We start from the raw sequence: 15,316 nt of genomic DNA on the forward strand, positions 1-15,316 counted from the left end.
AGCCACTTCTGGCGAACCAGAGCAGCGCACGGAAATGCCATTTACCTTCCCGCTGGAGCGGTACCTATTTATCTACTTGCACTTGGATGTGCTTTTGAACTGCTAGGTTGGAAGGAGCAGGGACTGAGCAACGGGAGTTCACCCCGTCACGGGGATTCAAACTGCCGACCTTCTGATCATCAAGCCCTAGGCTCTGTGGTTTAGACCACAGCACCACCAGTTTCCCACGACAGTGACAGTTATATCAGACACAGGAAGGAAGGAAGGAAGGAAGGAAGGAAGGAAGGAAGGAAGGAAGGAAGGAACAAAGATTGCACTCTTTTGTTTGACACATTTGTTGAGCATTCATCCCAATTTGCTTCCACAAAACTCATGTTAGATGACGATGATCACAATTCCAATAATTTATTCCCAAATGGCCACCTATTTTTCTGCTGTCTCTATATCAGCTGTGGCCAGGACCGGATTTAGGTTTGATGAGGCCCTAAGCTACTGAAGGTAATGGGGCCCTTTATATGTCCAGCTGTCCTTTGTCAACAACAAATTGTTGCTGTTTTTTGTGTTGAATATATGCTATTTTGTAATTTATGGACAATTAAGAAGAAGTATCCAGTTTCTTTTCCCCTTTAAATTTTTTTTGGGGCCCCCAAGAGACTGTAGCCTTAAACTATAGCTTGTTTAGCTTATACATAAATCTGGCACTGGCTGTGACACGCAAGCTATACATCCTGGCTACCAGCCCCTTAAATATGCCATCCACTGAGTTCAGCAACATTTCAAAGGTATAAAAGGGTCCTCATAGCCTGTTCACGGAATGAAATCTCCAGCCTACTGCCATTATTCAAACGTGTGCCTATGCACTTAAATTAGCATGTGCAAATGTTAAGCAAACTTGTCCTCTTGTTTTGGCAATGCTTTCCCTTTGTGTAGGCAATGCACAAGCCTGGACACCCTTGGTAGAACTGACTTGGGTGTCATGTTCCACTTGGTGCCCTCAGGGGACAGAGGGAGCCAGTGGCTGGAAGCCTCAGCCTCTTACCAAAACACTCATTGAGGAGAGCAGAGTTAAAGGTGGAGGGCAGTGCAAGCAAGCCAGGTTCAAGACCAGGGAATCGGCTGAGGCGCCAAAACCAGCCCCAGAGCCAAGTTCAACCCCACAGGCAGCCCAGGTAGCAAGTGAACAAGACTAAGTTTGGAAACAATGAGCCAGAAGCTCGTACAGTGGTACCTCAGGTTACATATGCTTCAGGTTACAGACTCCCCTAACCCAGAAATAGTGCTTTAGGTTAAGAACTTTGCTTCAGGATGAGAACAGAAATCATGCTCCGGCGGTGCAGCAGCAGCAGGAGGAGGCCCCATTAGGTAAAGTGGTGCTTCAGGTTAAGAACAGACTCAGGTTAAGAACAGACCTCCGGAACGAATTAAGTACTTAACCCCAGGTACCACTGTATTGCTTTCAGGAATGAGAAGACTCAGGAAGGAGACCTTCTATATTCAGGCCTCCTAGACCACACCTGAACCACAGGTGAAGGAAGTTGCAAGGCTTACTTGCTCACGAGGAATCCTCCTGATGAGGTGTTTGAGGATTTGGGGTCCTTAGACACAGGCCTGGACCTTTTGGTCTCCTTGACAGACTGCCACACCTGACCTGAAGTCTCCAGGTTTACCGGGCCTCCTCCAGGTGGCAGGCAGAGGGCTTGCCTCTTCAGGTGGGCAAGAGTGCCTTTCATAAAGAGATTAAGAAGTCCCCAAGCTTCAGCCTGGCAGAAGCCGGCTGCAAATTCTAGCAGAGACACTCTGGGAGGATCTGCCTTCTTCCACTTCCCTCTCCCAATTAACCTCTGTCTCCAGGGGCTGTCCTCATGACATCACCAGGGGCCTCCCCTCCATGACATCACCAGATGTCTTGCTTCTAGGTCTCAGGTGTGGGCGCTGAAAACCTCAGGGTCTGGTGTGCTTCTGGCTTGGCAAACTGATCTGGAATTAAGGGGCTTTGGGCTAGCATAGCCTACCTTACAGTTTTGTCGTGAGAGTAAATGAGAAAAGGTGGAGGATCCTTATAAATGCCACCTAGGTTCCTTGGAGTAAAAATGCAGCCAACCTATGAAGACTTACATATGATGGGGATGTGCTGGGTTTTTCCGGTTGATATCAGCCTCTTCCCCTTAAATCAGGGGTAGGCAACCTGAGGCCCGTGGGCTGGATGAGGCCCAATCACCTTCTAAATCCGGCCCACAGACAGTCCAGGAATCAGTGTGTTTTTACATGAGTAGAATGTGTCCTTTTACAGGGGTACCTCGGGTTACAGATGCTTCAAGTTACAGACACTTCAGGTTACAGACTCCGCTAACCCAGAAATAGTACCTCGGGTTAAGAACTTTGCTTCAGGATGAGAACAGAAATTGTGCTCCTGTGGTGCAGCAGCAGCAGGAGGCCCCATTAGATAAGTGGTACCTCAGGTTAAGAACAGTTTCAGGTTAAGAACGGACCTCTGGAACGAATTAAGTACTTAACCCGAGGTACCACTGTATTTAAAATGCATCTCTGGGTTATTTGTGGGGCCTGCCTGGTGTTTTTACATGAGTCGAATGTGTGCTTTTATTTAAAATGCATCTCTGGGTTATTTGTGGGGCATAGGAATTCATTCATATTTTTTTTTCAAAATATAGTCCACCACATGGTCTGAGGGACACTGGACCGGCCCATGGCTGAAAAAGGTTGCTTACCCCTGCCTTAAATGCTTTTACATTTCAGTAGCAGCTGGCTTTGGCGCTGGTTGGCTGATTGATTTTATGTCTCCCCTTCAGCTATAGCGCCTGGTTGGAAGCCAGAGAACATGTCCCTCTCAAAGCACAAACCTCTCACTGTTCTCAAGCAAAGACGCCTTGGACAGAGCATGGATGTCCCTCAACTATAATTCACTTAGTTTGAGCTCCTTCCAGCCAGCAAGTCAGCTGTTTGCAGCTAAGCTGACTTGTTAAGTTGGCAAAATCGGCAGTTTGTTCTGAAGGGGTGCTGCTACTCCCTATTGCCTGTGTGATGACATTTATTAAGATAAATGTAACCCGAGGTACCACTGTAGTTGCTTTTGACTGTTTCTACTGATACAGTGGAACCTCGGGTTACAGACGCTTCAGGTTACAGATGGTTTACGAACTTTGCTTCAGGATGAGAACAGAAATCACGCACCAGTGGCGCAGCGGCAGCAGGAGGCCCCATTAGCTAAAGTGGTACCTCAGGTTAAGAACAGTTTCAGGTTCAGAACGGACCTCTGGAACGAATTAACTTCTTAACCACTGCACAGTGGTACCTCGGAACTCAAACGGCTCCATTCTCGAACATTTCGGCTCCCGAATGCCAAAAACCTGGCAGTAAGTGCTCCGGTTTTTGAACATTCCTCGGAAATCAAACATCCCACACAGCTTCCGCTGTGCAGAAACCTAGCTGTCGGCCAATTAGAAGCCGCTCCTCGGAACTCAAATGTTTCGGAAGTCGAACGGTCTTCTGGAACGGATTATGTTCGGGTTCTGAGATAATACCTGTAATGTTATTGCTTTATTCCCTTTGCAAATCACCTTGAGGGTTTTCCCTTGAATAATCGAGCGATGTACACATATTTATGAAAGGAAATAAAGAGAAACAAAATGGAATGTCATCGCAGCACGTGCATTGTGAGGTACAAGTCCCTGCCCTGAGCACATTACAGTCTAGAAAAACAGGTTTGGATGCTAGAGTAGAGAGATTCCTGTATTTCATGGGGTTGGTCTAGATGACCATTGGGATCCATTCGAACTCTACACTTCCATGAATCTATGATAGGTAAAGGTACCCCTGCCTGTACGGGCCAGTCTTGACAGACTCTAGGGTTGTGCGCCCATCTCACTCAAGAGGCCGGGGGCCAGCGCTGTCCGCAGACACTTCCGGGTCACGTGGCCAGCGTGACAAGGCCGCATCTGGTGAGCCAGCGCAGCACACGGAAACACCATTTACCTTCCTGCCAGTAAGCGGTCCCTATTTATCTACTTGCACCCGGGGGTGCTTTCGAACTGCTAGGTTGGCAGGCGCTGGGACCGAGCAACGGGAGCTCACCCCATCGCAGGGATTCGAACCGCCAACCTTTCAATCGGCAAGCCCTAGGCGCTGAGGCTTTTACCCACAGCGCCACCCGCGTCCCTCTATGATAGGTGCAGGTTAAACAGTAGACCAAAGATAGGATAATAAAGGCACAGGGCACAGTTTCTCAAACCCCTTGACTTCACAGACCCTTTGATGAACAAATAAAGTCATTGTCGACCCCAAAGCCGTATCAATATAAACAAAATAAAGTACGTGTTTTAAAAATTAATATACAAGAAGGACATCAGAATTACTCTTTTTTTACTGTAAAAAAGAATGGGTTAAAAAGTGAAGCTCTGGGTTGCCTTGGACCAGTCACTGCCTCTCAGCTGAGTCTACCTCAAAGGGTTGTTTTTGTGGGGATTAAATGAGGAGGCGGAGAACCGCAGCTTGAACTTCTTGGAGGTGGGGGTAGAAATGCAATAAATAAGAATGAAATAGTACTACCAGTTGCCAGCAGCCATCAAAAGCCATTGAGGATAAAGCTTTAGTCATCAGTGCCCATTAAGAAAATAACTGTTAATTACCCACCAGCCTTTTCAACAGACACCACACATGTTTCCAACTTGCATGCAATAGATTCTTGGCTTTAGTTGTTTTTTTTTAAAGAAAGATTTCACTGAATGACATCCAATTTTAAGTGATCTCAGTAGCTTGGGAGGTGGAACAGGTTTGTTGTGTGTGTGAAATTCAAAAATTAAAGTAATTTAGGGTGGGGTGGTTTTTTTTGTTTTTTTTTGCTGTATTTTGTTGTATTTTAAAAATGGAGTTTGAAGCCAACACCTTTATTTTTGTATTTTTTTAAAAAAACCTGATTAAGTACAATTTGAGGGAGGACGGGAGAGAAGACACTTTTAATTCAGCTCAGCAAAACGCAGAATGTCCCCTGGTTTTTAAGAAAAAGCTCAGCCAAGTTGCAGCTTAGAAAAACCTTACGGAGAATGAAAATTCTAAAACTTCAGCAGCACAACTCTTGGAAGGAACACCATATTTGCAGCCATAAATTCACAAGACAAGGGAGAACATCTGGAAGACAGTTTATTCCGATGATGGGGCAGGAAACAAACAAATGCCCCCCTCCCAGTTTCCCCAGTTATGGGAACGTACCCTAAACATTTGGGAGTGGTGGTCGGTGGTGGGTGAAATTTGCAGATCTGGGGCTTTCCTGTTTAAATCTCTTTCTCCCGCCGCTCTGCAGAGAGTGAAGAGAGAGATTGATTGGCACATTTGAAAAAAAATCCTTTTCTTCCCCTCTCCCCCTTTTCCACACCCAGCTCGGATTCTGACATCACCAATTGCTCCAGAAGGAGGCGGCGGCCAAGGGCAGCCCTTCAAAACAAGCTGCGCTTTCCGCCGCCTCGGCCAGCCCTGTGAACAAGAACCTAGCCAGCCCTCAGTGGCTAACAACCCCAGCCGGTGAGTAGCCCCCCAAAAAACTTGGAGAGAGTGGGAGGCTGGGACGCGGGGGGGGGGGGAGGGGAGGAAGAGATTTTTAGGGAAATTACGGGTCCTTCTTTAAATGCAAAAAGAACAAGGTTGGGAGCCGGATGTGAGAAGGAAGGGAAGGGATGCAGAAAAGCGAAATAGGATCTCGGGGCGAATTAGAGAGGCACTTTGCGAACAAAGGAGAAGGGAAAGGAAGGCGCGGGGAGCGATTTTCAACAACTTCAGCCAGAGCAATTCTCCCTCTTTCGCGCCGCCCTCTTAAGTGCCTTCTTTCTGCAGCTGTTTTTTTGGGGGGGACGTCTTAAAACCCTGCTTTTCCCCTTGCAATTTTGTTTGCACTGCGCTTATTTCAGATGCAAGGACAGGCAGGGGAGATCGAGGAGTGTTTGTGTGGATCAGTCTAAAATGCAAAGTATATATATTTCCCCCCCATCTGAGAAAGAAGCAGCAAGCTTGGATTTTACAGAGCGGGGGGTTTAAATCCGTTTCTTCTCTTTTAAAAAAAAACCACACAAAGTGAGCGCCGTCGGGCTGTTCCAGGTTGCATGAAAGTACTGTAGATCTTTCGTGTGTGTGTGTTTTAAAAGTTGTTTCTTGGCATGTTTTCCTGGGATTGAGCCCCCAACACGGGTGGCCGGCATTTCTTGTGGGTTGACGACTGTCTCCCCTCTAGTGGGGCGAAAGGGGATTACTCTCGGATTCAGCCAAGCTTTTTCACCACATGTCGGTTTGCGCTTTGTGGTTGCTCTTGGCTCGCTTTGCAGCTTCAACCTGCACACGCGCGCAGCACCCATCGTGGCCAGCTAAGTGTAAATTCTGGTTCGTGGCTTTATTATACCCACACGAGGGTCGTCATAGCTGAGCAAGAGGCAGCTCGTGGATGGCTTGCAAATAGTCCCAGTTCCTGACATCTCCAGTTTAGGAAGGATCAAGGGACAAGAGGGAGCGGCCTTAGAGTCGGGGCATTGGTGCGCCTTTCCCATTATCCCCTGCACGGACCGGCAGCAGCAGCTCTGCAGGGTGTAGGGCAAGGGAGTATTTTTCCAGCTCCACCTGGCAGCGCCAGGTGTCGATCCTTGGACTTATTTGCATGCAAAGCAGATGTTGTGCTACTTTCCCCCGGAATCGAATCTCCTATATGCAAAGCAGTAGCTGAACAAAGTAATAGATTTGTGATCGCCCCAGCTGCTGTGAGTCTCCCAGGACTGACACCCCAAGTGGCTGGAATATATGGGTGCAAAAGTCTGTGGCAAGGCGGAAGGGTGGGCTGGCTGCTGCCCTCCCAAAAGAGAAATCGTTTGCGTATTGAGTCCACCAATTCCATCGCTAATGGGGATCTGTTTCAGGAGGGTGCAAAATGTAAGGCATAGATCTATCCACATTCAGGTTAAAAAACAAACCGACCACAGTTCCCATGCATGCTCAGCACACAAAGCACATGATTCCCCCCCCCCCACTGAAGAATCTTGGGAACTTTAGGTTGCCCCCTCATCCAGCTATAGCTCCCAGCACCCTTGCCAAACGGCAGTTCTTATGATCCCTTGGAGGAAGTCAAGTGCTTTAAATGTGCACTGAGTTTATTGTGTGGATCTGCCCTGTTGCATCATATCTGGAAATTTGTGAATGCACTTAAGAGAAAAGAGAAAAGAACCCCCTTATGAACATATGAACAGTGGCGTAGCGTGGGTTGTCAGCACCCGGGGCAAAGCAAGTAATTTGCGCCCCCTAACCCGTGGATTTGCGCCCCCTAACCCGTGGATTTGCACCCCCTAACCCCCAGATGTTGTGCCCGGTGCGGCCGGCCCCCCCTGCACCTCCCACGCTACGCCACTGCATATGAAACCAATGTAACATTTTGGCCAGCCTCACAGAACCGTATTTTGTATGCTAACGTTAACAAGAATTTCATGTTCCCCATCTGCTTGGAACTGGTCTTAAGGACAGCTTAAAAGGCAATCCTTTTTATTTACTAGACATCTAAAGGTCTCCAAGTGACTTACAAACAATTTTAAAGCCTACTCACAAATACATTTTACCAGTGACACCATTCATTTAAAAAACTATTTCCATGTGTGTGTGGATTAGACATGCTGTCTGCTCACCCACCCAAAGGGGATGGAGTGGGCCGGAGACTGAATCCATAAGAAATCCTTGTTGGCACAGATTTCTTTGAAAAGGAGCTTTTGTGGTGCCTTCGAGATGCTTGCTGAACCATCCCTGTGACTGGTTCTGCGGATGCAAATCCTGCAAGACCGAGCAAACGAAACTCAAGAGACTATCCATGTCAAAATGGTTGGCATGAATCAGGCCACAAATGGGCGCTGGTGCATATTTAGAAGTTTTGGTTGTTGTTGTACCTGCGGCTCGAAGAGGAATTTTAGAGGCGCTTGATTTCAAGAGCACTTAGCTCATTTCACAACTCGCCTAGCATTTGGAGCATGTTGAATAAGGAGCATTAAAAGCAGTCTCATACCAAATCAAAGAGTCGTGGCTTCCCCCAAAGAATTCTGGGAGATGTAGTTTAAGGGTGCTGAGAGTTCTTGGGAGATTGCCTAGTCCCCTCATAGAGCTACGATTCCCTGGGAAGAGGGATTGGCTGTTAAACCACTCTGGGAATTGTAGCACTGGGAGGGGAATAGGGAATCTCCTAACAAGTTTAAGCACCCTTAACATACTACAGCTCCCAGGATTCTTTGGAGAAAGCTGCGACTATTTAAAGTGGAGTCGTCGTGCTTTAAATATGTGAATGGGGCCAGAGTCTGGAATGCTGAACTACCAATCAGAATGAATCTGGAATGCCAAACAGCCAATTAGAGGGAATGTGATGAAGTGCATTATATTTCTGCATAAATCAACAGGGAGAGGCATTTATTTATTTACAATAAGAATATCTATAAGCTGCCAACTCATAAGGGGTGGAGAATCATGGTGGTGTAGACTGAAATCATGAATACACTGTTGGATGATAAAATACTGAGCAGATGACTGACACGGAATCAGATTTTCAAAACAAAAAACAAAAAAAACTTGGCAAAACAAAAAGTCTTTCCATAGGGGGCAGAATATCAACACTGCAGTTACTTGTCTGATTTTAACAGAAACATTGTTCCAAAATGCTACATATGCTTTATGGTGCTGCTGCTGTGCTTTTAAAATAACACAGTGTTTTGGAATGGAAATGAACAGGTTCAGTGGTTATGTTGAGCAAGCGCCATCCCAGATGCGTACAATTTATCAGGGATAACAGCTGGGCCACACTTGAGACTTTACAATCTCAAGTTCTTGGACTGTGTCAAGGGATAAAACGTGAGGCTTTGGGACTGCGTCGGAATCCCTGCTCCTTAATTCCAAGTGGAAAGTCTGCAGCGTGTTTCTCTCTGCACACGCTCAGAGGCACTCTTATTTATTATAGGCAACTCCACCTGCTTCTTTAAGGAAAGGGGGTGTGGCCAAGGAGGGGCGGCGGCTGTGCTTAATGGGTGTGGCTAAAGGGGGGAGGAGAGTCGGAGCGGGACTATAAGACTGAGAACAAAACACCTTGTATGATAGTACTACCCCTGGCAGTGGAGATGGAGGGGAGGTCAACTGAATTGGAGAACGCTCTCCTGTGATGTATGCAGACTCAACCACTGGTCCATCTAACTCAGAGCAGTCTACACTGACTGGCAACAGCTCTCCATGGTTTTAGAGAGGAAGTCTATCTCAGCCCTTCCTGGAGAAGTCTGGGGTTGAACTTGAGGCCTTCTGCATGAAAAACACAAGCTGTAGCACTGAGCTCCCAGCATCCAGCTCTCTCACAGGAGGGAATTTATCCAGGGAGGGAATGCCATTCAAGCAGAAATCTCTTCTGGCGGAACCAAAGAGTGTGCATTTGAGGGTGGCAGCCGCACAAATATTTGCTATGCGCTGTCTCCGGTGGTTCAGTTCCAAGGGGAAGAAGGTACAGCACCTGATGGCGAGGATGGGGTCAGGGGAAGGGCTGTCGCTCAGAGGCAGAGCGGCTGCTTTGAATGCAGAAGTCCCTGGGTTCAGTCCTGAGGACTAGGAATCATCAATTTTGGCGATCCCTCGTAGCCGAGTAAGATTGTCTTCTGTGGAGGCCAATTCTGGATCCACATGTCCTTCCACAGTGGGGACATAGGTTTCTGGGCAGGAGTTGATCACGGTGAGGGTTTGCCAAGCGTGCCTTCCCCTTAGCACGTTTCTCCCTTTCGTCCTGAGTTTGAGCATCTTCAAAGTCCATGACACCTTTAGTAAAGGCTGTTCTCCAATTGGAGCGCTCGCAGGCCAATTCCAAGCCTGAAATCCTGGAGAGCCTCTGCCAGTCCGTGTAGACAATATGGAGCTAGATGGATGAAGGGTTTGACCTAGTGGAAGGCAGTATCCTATTGGACAGGTCTCTGTCCTGAGGAACTTGCAATTGTTTCGACAGCTATGGCCATTCGGGGGCGGGGATCTAGACATGTATAAAAAAAATCGCTCTGAAAATGCTTTTTGAAAGAAACGTTTTGAAAAATATATTGATTTGTTCTAAGTTCGCCATCGCCATCTAGTGTCACATGTGTATAATGCATTTAAAATGTTATATTTGCAAAGGCCTGGCTATAGTAAAGGTAAAGGGACCCCTGACCATTAGGTCCAGTCGTGGCCGACTCTGGGGTTGCAGTGGTCATCTTGCTTTATTGGCCAAGGGAGCCGGCGTAGAGCTTCCAGGTCATGTGGCCAGCATGATTAAGCCGCTTCTGGAGAACCAGAGCAGCGCACAGAAACACCGTTTACCTTCCCGCCGGAGCGGTACCTATTTATCTACTTGCACTTTGTCGTGCTTTCGAACTGCTAGGTTGGTGGGAGCAGGGACCAAGCAACGGGAGCCACCGTTGCGGGGATTCAAACCGCCGACCTTCTGATCAGCAAGCCTTAGGCTCAGTGGTTTTTACCGCATGCATTCATTACTCATGTCCACATTACTGCAATGCACTCTGTGTGGGGCTTCCTTCCTTCATGCTTGACCCAGAAGTTGCAGTTAATGCAGAATGCTGCAGCACGATTGCTGACAGGAGTGAGGCTTTGTCAGCATGGAACACCTGCACTCAGATCTCTGCACTGGCTGCCAAATTGCTGCCAGGCTGAGTTCAAGGTATTACTCTTAGTATGTAAATCCCGTAATTTAGGACCCCTTTTACCTGCACAATCACTTTAACTCACTGTTCTGCTTCGATCTATAGAACTGGCATGACTAGAGGTCCCACATAATACCTGTTCTGATTTTTTTTAAAAATTGTTCCCATTAAAGATTTTCCCTGGTTACAAAAGTACTGACATCTTTATGTCGGCACAACCTGTTCTGCATTGATCTTTTAGTGCCTAGAGTAATATACCCTCTATAAAGGAAAGCTACAAGGTTTGGGGGGCCCTTTAATTCTGACCCACCCCAAAAGCAAATAAGAGGGGTGGTGGTAGAGGGATGGGACAGAGGTTTGTAAAAGATGGAGAATGCTTTTGCCCTCTCCGTCGTAAAACTAGAGTGCAGAGTATCCCTGGGAAACTTGATTGACAAGAAAAGATCAGGACAAAGGGAAACCCTTCTTTCCACAGCTCAGCATTAAGCTGCAGAACTCACTGTCTCTGCATGCGATGATAGGTGGCTTTAAATGGGGATTATCTCAAAAGACATGGCACAAAAGGAAAATAGATTGGGAGGGAGGAGGAAATCGGCAAACCTGGGTGTAGGCCTTTAAGCTAGAGCAGCTGTTCTCTTGACCAGCTGGGATGGAAAGAGCTCAAGGAGAGGAGGAGCCAAAAGTTACGGAAGCATGGAATTGTAGATCTGGAAGGAATCCCAGGGGTCATCTAGACCAACCCCTGCTGGTCTCACCACTGGCCAAGTTCCCCAACACTGAGGGAGTGGTTGACTGATGCTCGGCTAGTTGGACCTTTGGTTTGATCCAGCACTGATCTTCTTAGGTTTTGTTCCCATGGGGTTTCCTTGCCATTAGTGAGCAAGGAAGGAAATGCACCCCCCCAAAAAACATCGCATTTTCTGGGGCTCAGCATAGTGATGAGCGAATTGATCAGTGTTTGTCCTCTCCGTTCCTCATTTTTCCAATCTTAAATCCAGTCCTCCACATTTCCAAATGGGTTCTTCTTTTAACACCAGCTGGAAAAATTAACCAGCATTTTCACTGCTAATTTCCCACAACATACACATTTTTGTATTCGGTCTTGCCTAATAGATGCACCTTTTGCCAATTTTTGGAAATAGCTCTCCTGTAATGCATTTGTGTATAGTGGTACTTGGTTCTCAAATGCCTTGGTACTCAAGCAACTTGGAACTCAAACACTGCAAACCCCGAAGTAAGTGTTCCACTTTGTGAACTTTTTTTGGAAGCCGAATGTGCTCCGTTTTGAGTGTTACGCTTCCATTTTGAGTGCCGCACTTCCATTTTGAGGGTTACACTGAGGTCTGTCTGTTTTTGCTATTTATTTTGCGTTCTTTGTTTTTGCGGCTTTTTTGTTTTGTTTTTGTGACTGTGTGGAATCCAGTTCAGCTACTGATTGATCGATTGTGTGACTGCAGTATATTGTTTATTGCTTTCATTTCTTGGATCAGTGGTCTTGTTAGAGAGTAAAATTCATGTCAAATTGCTGTTTTAGGGGTTGTTTTTAAAAGTCTGGAACAGATCAATCCATTTTGCATTACTTTCTATGAGAAAGCGTACCTTGGTTTTGGAACGCTTTGGTTTTGGAACAGATTTCCAGAACGGATTTAGTCTGAGAACCAAGGTAGCACTGAATATCGTTTCCAGCAACATATACCCCTGTACCTTAGTATATGCCTTCTTGTACACATCACTCGGCTGCAGAACTACGCTGCGAATTTTGCAGAAACGTGAATGTCAAAAGCCATCTGCATTTCAATTCGTGAGTCCCTTTGGAAAGTACGAATTAAGTCGGTTTGCCTTTGAATGCAAACTCAATTGAATTTCTCCCCACCTTCCTGGTCTGTGTGCCCTTTAACCTGCTTTTTTAAAAAAGGCCTAAGCATTGCAGGGTCACAAGGGCCGGAGCTAAAACTTTGCACGAACTCTGATCCCTTTCTGCCCAAACCCTGTTTCCTGAAAGTGTCATCTTGGGTGAGCGAAGGGTCCGAGGGCTTGCAAGGCATGGGAAAGTTTTGCTAAGAATCGCACGGCTGTCATCGGCCATGACTTTGCCCTGGCTGGCTGACGGGTGGAAGTCGGGCACACCCCAAAGTTGAACGGAATATAGTGGCGAGACAGAGAATGCCACTCAAGATCTTGACAGACAGTCGCTTCCCCGCCCAGTTATCCTGTGGATGAACTGCTCCTTTGGCCCCGTCAAGCTCATGAGTCAACCTTCGAAATGGGGTGGGAGTCTCAGGACCAACAAGTGAGGAAAGAGCTACGCTTTGGGAATTAGTGGCAGAAATGCGACAGACAATGACGCGGTTGTGTCCTCAGAATATTGTGGTGGCTGATTTAATGGGTTTAATCAGAGGGAAAACCACGGCTGACATTTATTAAGGATTGGAAACCTTCTTCTGGACTTGCTGCATGGAAGAAGAAAAATGAGCTCGTAATATCTGGGTTTGAAGATGGAAAAATATTGGCTTGTAAAAAATAAGAATAGAAGGATGTCCAATTTGAGTGGATACTTTGAATAAGTTACTATATTTAGCTGACAGGCAGAGAACTGGAAGCCTTTCCACATTTTTATTTTCTTGTTCTCCTCACTCTCTTTTCTTTTGATTTCTTTTCCCCTCTCTTTGCTCCTGTTTCTTTTAGATTAGGTTTTAAAAGCATTTCTTTTATTCTGGTGTGTTATAAAAAAAGATACATGGTGTTGGGTATAAACTTTTGTATATCTTTTGATCAGTATCAATAGAAATTAGAACGTTTTGGGGGAAGATAATATTGTGGTAGCTGCTTAATCTTGAAACTCTCCCTCTCACACCGATTTTTAGTTATCTTAAAAATCCCATCGGCATTAGCTCAGTGTTAGGGGCCTTTGCAACATCTGCAGCTCTTTTATGGTGGAACGGAATTTTGCAGAACCTGGTGCCCACCAGAGATTTTGGACTACAATTCCCATCAGCCCCTAGTTCAATATGCAGGAGAGAAGGCTGCAGAGTGATGGAGCTGTGGATGACGGACGTTTAAAGCTGGAAGAAAAGGAGAGTGCCACAGGCCTCTGATGGAAAAGTGGCAGCACAGGAAGTTGTCTTATAGTGAGTCAGATCATTGATCCATATAAGCTCAGTGTTGTCTACACTGTGTCCTGTTCTGGGCACCACAATTTAAGAAGGATGTCGACAAGCTGAAACATGTGCAGAGGAGGGCAACCAAGATGATGATGATGATGATAATAATAATAAACTGGGCTCAGGGCGGCTAACAACAAATTTAAAACACTTAATTGTAAAAGCAGCATAAAATACAGTATAAAAACATGAATAACAATAAAATTCAAAATTCAGAAATCAATTTAGGGGAAATAAGCATTAGATAATCCCCAGGGCTAGCTGGCTGAATTGGTCCTACTTGGGCCAGTGAGGAGGCCAGGGGAGAATTAGCTGCGGGGTCTCAGAGCGGGTGATCTTCATAAAAGGGGAGGGGCAAGGAAGAGATGGGAAATAAAAGATCAGGCTGAATTAAAATTAAAGGCCAGGTGGAATAGCTCTGTCTTACAGGCCCAACGGAAGGAGGTTAATTCCTGAAGGGCCCTAGTCTCATGGGACAGAGCATTCCACCAGGTCAGAGCCATCACTGAAAAGGCCTTGGCCCTGTTGGAGGATAGTCTGACTTCCTTAGGGCCCGGGACCTCTAAACTATGGTTATTCATGGACCTTAAGATCCTCTGCAGGGCGTACCAGGATAGGCGGTTCCGTAAGTACGAGGGTCCTAGGCCACAAAGGGCTTTAAAGGTCAAGACCAGCACCTTGAACCTGACCCTATACTCCACCGGGAGCCAGTGCAACTGGTAAAGCTTACTGGGTGAATATGCTCCCATGGCAGGGACCCCGTGAGGAGCCTCGCTGCAGCATTCTGCACCCGCTGGAGTTTGTGGGACAGTTTCAAGGGTCTGGAAACCAAGCCTTTTGAGGAACAGTTGAAGGAGCTGGGTATGTTTATCTTGGAAAAGAGGAGGCTGAGAGGAGGTAGCATGGCCATCTTCAAATATCTTAAGGGCTGTCACGTGGAAGATGGGGAAAGCTTGTTTTCTCCTGGTCTGGAGGGCAGAACCTGAACTAATAGCTTCAAGTTACAAGAAAGGAGATTCTGACTACACATCGGGAAGAACTTTCAGGCAGTAAGGGCTGTTGGACGGTGGAACGGTTTCCCTTGGGAGGTTGTGGACTCTTCTTCCTTGCAAATTTTAAAGCAGAGGTTGGATGGCCATCTGTCATGGAGGCTTTAATTAAGATTCCTGCATTGGACTAAATGAATCTTGGGATCCCTTCCAACTCTACAATCCAATGACTAGCAGTGACCTTCTGGGATTTCGAACTGGGGTCTCCACCAGCTACACCTGGAGACTTGGGACTTCCTGTAATGCAAAGCAGATCCTCTTCCACTGAGCTTCCAGCCCTTTCCTTAAAATTAAAGGTAGGATTCTAGTCCTCATGGTTCTCAGTGAAGGGTTAAACTAAACACAAGAGCATATCGAATCAGCATGCACTTAGACCTGCTCAGAATTGTCTCCATGAGACCACATAACACCGGTCTTGAAAGGC

General features: G+C 46.6%; 1 protein-coding gene across 2 annotated transcripts in view; it reads left to right on the forward strand.

The window, feature by feature from the left end:
* The first annotated feature begins 5,149 nt into the window (after window positions 1-5,149).
* The window catches only part of EMP2 (epithelial membrane protein 2), a 32,008-nt gene continuing 21,841 nt past the window's right edge, over window positions 5,150-15,316 (forward strand). Inside the window, exon 1 of one of the 2 annotated variants that reach the window (XM_083413828.1) lies at window positions 5,150-5,532. The gene's annotated coding sequence lies outside the window, so the exon portion shown is untranslated. The remainder of the gene's footprint in view (window positions 5,533-15,316) is intronic. The other variant, XR_014504935.1, reaches the window with a different exon arrangement.

The sequence above is a fragment of the Podarcis tiliguerta genome (genome assembly GCF_965153285.1).
Source record: "Podarcis tiliguerta genome assembly, chromosome: 14".
In the NCBI taxonomy this organism is placed as follows: domain Eukaryota; kingdom Metazoa; phylum Chordata; class Lepidosauria; order Squamata; family Lacertidae; genus Podarcis; species Podarcis tiliguerta.